The 4,771-nt window shown below is 52.0% G+C and overlaps 1 non-coding gene across 1 annotated transcript; it reads right to left on the bottom strand.

Moving 5' to 3' along the window:
- Positions 1-4,389: 4,389 nt before the first annotated feature.
- LOC119945303 lies at positions 4,390-4,527 on the bottom strand. Its single transcript, XR_005456176.1, has one exon. It is a non-coding gene; the product is annotated as a small nucleolar RNA SNORA7 (small nucleolar RNA).
- Positions 4,528-4,771: the final 244 nt, after the last annotated feature.

The raw sequence follows: 4,771 nt of genomic DNA, 5'->3' as shown, positions 1-4,771 counted from the left end.
CAGTCCGGATAGGATGAGAGATTGAACGAGCAGGGTAGCAGTTTGGATGGAGAGGAAAGGGCGGATCTTGGTGATGTTGCAGAGGTGAGACAGGCAGGTTTTGGTGACAGATTGGGTGTGAGTGGTGAATGAGAGAGCGGAGTCGAGGATGAAACCAACTTGCGGGCTTGTGAGACGGGAAGGATGGTAGTGCTGTCAACAGTGTTGGGAAATTCAGGGAGAGGGGAAGGTTTGGGAGGGAAGATAAGGAGTTCAGTCTTGGACATATTGAGTTTTAGATGTCGGGCAGACATCCAGATGGAGATGTCCTGAAGGTAGGAGGAGACAGGAGCCTGAAGGGAGGGAGAGAGAGCAGGGGCAGAGATGTAGATTTGCGTATCATCAGCGTAGAGATGATAGGTGAGGCCGTGGGAGCGAATGAGTTCACCAAGGAAGTGAGTGTAGATACAGAACAAAAGTGGACCAAGAACTGACACTTGAGGAACCCCTACAGTAAGGGGATGGGAAGGGGAGGAGGAGCCCACAAAAGAGACTGAGAATGAATGGCCGGAGAGATAAGAGGAGAACCAGGAGGGGACAGAGTCTGTGAACCCAAGGTTGGATAGCGTGTTGAGGAGAAGGGGGTGATCCAAAGTTTCGAAGGCAGCTGAGAGGTCGAGGAGGATTAGAATAGAGTAGGAGCCGTTGGATTAGGCAAGCAGGAGGACATTGGTGACCTTTGAGAGGGCAGGTTCGGTGGAATGTAGGGGACGGCAGCCAGAGGGGGTCGAGGAGAGAGTTGGCGTTGAGGAATTCGAGGCAGCGGGTGTATACGACTCGTTCAAGGACTTTGGAAAGGAATGGTAGGAGGGAGATAGGGCGATAACTAGAAGGTGAGGTGGGGTCGAGAGGGTTTTTTAGGATGGGAGAGACGTGGGCATATTTGAAGGCAGAGGCGAAGGAACCAGTGGAGAGTGAGAGGTTGAAGATGGAATTTAAGGGGTAGAGAATGGACGGAGCGAGAGACTTCATAAGATGAGAGGGAATGGGGTGAGAAGCACAGGTGGCCGGAGTAGCACTTGAGAGGAGGTAGGAGATCTCATCTGAGGATACTGCTGGGAAGGGTGGGAGAGTAGCGGAGAAGGTTGAGAGCCGGGGGATTTGAGAAGGAAGTGACTTTGGGGAGCTCAGACATGATGGATTTAATTTTATTAATGAACTAGGAGGCCAGATCGTTGAGGCTGAGGTAAGGAGGATGGGGAGGAACAGGGGGCCTGAGAAGGGATTTAAATGTACGGAAGAGCTGAAGGGGATGATGGGCATGGGTGTCAATAAGGGAGGAAAAATAGTTCTGTCTGGAAGAAGAGAGGGCAGAGTTATGGCAGGAAATGATAAACTTAAAGTGAACAAGGTTTGCATGGTGTTAACACTTTCATCAGCAGAGTTCATCAGCTCGAGCATAAGAGCGAAGGAGGCGGACAGTGGCACTGATCCAGGGCTGTGGTTTAGAGGTACGAGAGTGTCGAAGGGAAAGGGGAGTGAGCGAGTCGAACTGAATAGAGAGGGTAGAGGTGAGAGAAGTAATCCGATCATCACGATTGGGTAGAGAGGAAAGGGAGGCGAGGTGGGGTGTGAGACGCTCAGAGAGATGGTTGGGGTCAAGAGAGCAGAGGTCTCTATGAGGACTTAATATATATTTACGGGGGAAAGGAGTGAGATTGAGGAGGCAGGTGAGAAGGTTATGATCAGAGAGAGGGATTTCAGAGTTGGTAAGGGTGGAGACAGTGCAGCGGTAGGAGATGATGAGGTCGAGGTTGTGACCAATTTGGCGAGTGGGCGAGGTGGGATGGAGCAAGAGGTTGGCAGCGTCAAGGAGAGTTAGAAGGCGGGAGGCAGAGGAGTCACCAGGGATATCCATGTGGATGGTGAAGTCTCCCAGGATCAGAGTGGGCATAGAAAAGGAGGGAAGGAAGGTGAAGAAGGAGTCAAGATCGTTAAAGAAGTTGGAGGTGGGGCCGGGGGGGCGGTAGATGACGGCTACAAGAATCTGGAAGGGGTGGTAGAGGCGAATAATGTGGGCTTCAAAGGAAGGGAAGGAAAAGGAAGGGATGGGGGAGGAGGGATAGTGCGAAAGCTACATTGCGGGGCGAGAAGGAAATCGACACCTCCTCCTTTTCCGGTGAGTCTGGGGTAGTGGGAGAAGAAGAGGCCTCCACTGGAGAGGGCAGCAGAAGAGACCGTGTCGTCCGGAGACAGCCATTTTTCAGTTAGGGCGAGGAAGAGTAGAGAGCTGGAAAGGAATAAGTCCAGGATGAAAGAGAGCTTACCTATAATGGAGCGGGGGTTCCAGAGGCCACACTTGGCTGCAGCTGTGGAGGGAGGGGAGGGAAGGTAGGGAGGGGAAGGGTGCGAAGGGTGGGGAGGGCTTGGATTGGGATGAGTTGGTGGGGGCCTAGGCGGGAAGAGTGGGAAGAGGGGTGGTGATGGGAAAGGAGAATTGGGATGGGGCTGGGGCGGGTAGGAGGGGAGGGAGGGTGCTGGGAGGGAAGAGTTGAGGATTGGCCCTGGTACATAGGGATCCTGGGTAGGGGGTGAGGGGGAGTGGTGGTGGTGGTGGAAAGGGAGGGGAAAAGGTGGGTGGGAGAGGGGAAAGGCAAGGTCAGGAATGGGAATGGCAGTTGGGAGCAAGGGAATTGATAGTTCATTGTGAGGTCAGCAGGGTAAATGACAGCACAGAGGACGTTAACAGCTGAAACGCAGAAGCAATAATACCGAAGCAATGATATAAGTAGGCGATGTCCTCACAGAGGGTAGTTAGCGATTAACATCCTACGGCAATAATACAGTAGGCAGATGATGATGTCACAGAGAGCAGATACAAACTATTATGTGCTGGAGTAGGGTGGAACTGTTAAGGGGGGTCAGAGAGCAGAGAAGTCTGGGGAGAGGAGTGAAGAGCCAAATAGCATGGGAGGGCTGGGTAGGTGTGAATGAGTTTGTCGTTAATGTAACTTGGTGATAACAAGGGCCTTTTTCCCGGGGTAGGGGAGTCTGGGGGGGGAATCAATCAGGCCTGGACAGGGAAGGGGGTATTGGGGGGCCATTGAAGGATGGTCGCTTAAGCGGTGGGGGCGGGTGGAAGAAGGGGGACACAATGACCCACGGACGAGCAAGTCGATACAATTACACGTGAACAAGCAGGGGGACACAATGTTTCACGATCTAGCAGCGGGATACAATGCCTCGCGATCCCAGTTGGCTACTTGGTCAGAGTGGAGGTGGTTTCTAGAGGTGAATGTACCGATGATGGAGGAGAGGGGGCCCCGCCAAAGGGCCTCTGTGTGGTAGGTGGGGGGGTGTAGATGCCCGGGTGGGGGGCCGCCAGGAGCCCGGCCGCGGGGCATAAGCACCCAAAAGCAGGCTGCTGGTTGACTGAAAGACGGAGGAAGGGAGGGTGGGGAAGCCCCGGCTCTCACGGCGGTGTCCGGAGAACAGGATCCTTCCGGGGGCAGCGGGACCGCGCGGTGTGATGGCGGGCTGGCCTCTCGGGAACGGAGTCTCAGTCTTCTATGGCGGCGCTCTGAGGAGCAGCAAGGCAATCAGGCTGAACACAGTCCCTGTCCATCATGGGGCTAGCACTCATATCCCCATTTTACAGATGAGACAACCCGAGGAACAGGGAAGTGAAGTGACTAGTCCAAGGCCACACAACAGACTTGTAAGGGAGTAGGGATTAGAACCCACAACCTTCTGACTTCCAGGACCGTGCTCTATCTACCAGTGGCCCCATCACTGACACAATTCTCCTCCCTCCCCTGTAGGCTCGGATATTACAATGGAGCATCGGCACGACGCTACAGTCACTTCAGCTTTCAGTGTTTCCTGTATGTCAAAAACGTTTTCAGTGGGAACGTGATTGTCAACGATGAGAGAGTGTGACTGATTCTGGGAAAAAAATCCCGGTGCCATTATCAATTTTTCTGCTCGGAAGTTCTCCTGTGAATCATTGCCTTACCGTGGCAGGAGAGTTTGCCTACACCAATGAAGCTTAGAGCTATGCCACTGAGAGATACTTTCGTTAGGGTTACCCATAATAAAAAGATCTAAGCGGAAGGGTCGGACAAAGTTGATTTACCTATGCTGGGCAGAAGCGACATGGGAAAATGTCAAAGGCAGATGAACAAATGATCAAAAGGTGGATCAAAGACAAAGGCAGAGGCTCAGGCTTTCACTGTGCTGAAGACGACTTTATGGATAAACTACCAATAGTCATTCTGGCATGTGTATCCATAGAGTTTTGTTGGTAAACATAAATCAGTGGTTTACCATTGCCTTCTTCCATGCAGTAAACTTGAGTCTCTGCCCTCGGCTCTCTCCCATGCCGTTGTTGCCCAGCATAAGTGAGCTTTGACTTGTAGCAGATTGCCTTCCACTCGCCAGTCACTGGCCAAGCTAGGAATGGAATGGGTAGTCCTCTGCCTGACTTTCCCACCCATAGCCGAGACTGCAGGAGTACTGGACACTCTCCAAGTGTGATCCTGAGAGGGGCTGAGGGTATTAGTGTGAGCATAAAATCACTTCTAGACTATTAGCTAATCGTAGGCAGGGAACGTACTTACCAACTTCATTATGTTGGACTCTCCCCAGCATTTAGTACAGTCTTCTGCACATAATAACTGCTCAATAAATATGCTGATTGGCCTACAATATTTCACAGCAATTCATATCATTATGCTCTCTGGTAGTCTCCTATGTGCAATTTATTTTAGGTTTCTGTCTCCCCAAATAATAA

This window comes from Tachyglossus aculeatus, chromosome 24 (assembly GCF_015852505.1).
Source record: "Tachyglossus aculeatus isolate mTacAcu1 chromosome 24, mTacAcu1.pri, whole genome shotgun sequence".
Lineage (NCBI taxonomy): Eukaryota > Metazoa > Chordata > Mammalia > Monotremata > Tachyglossidae > Tachyglossus > Tachyglossus aculeatus.
Note: the sequence above shows the minus strand (reverse complement) of the source record. Positions and strands in the feature narration are given on the sequence as shown.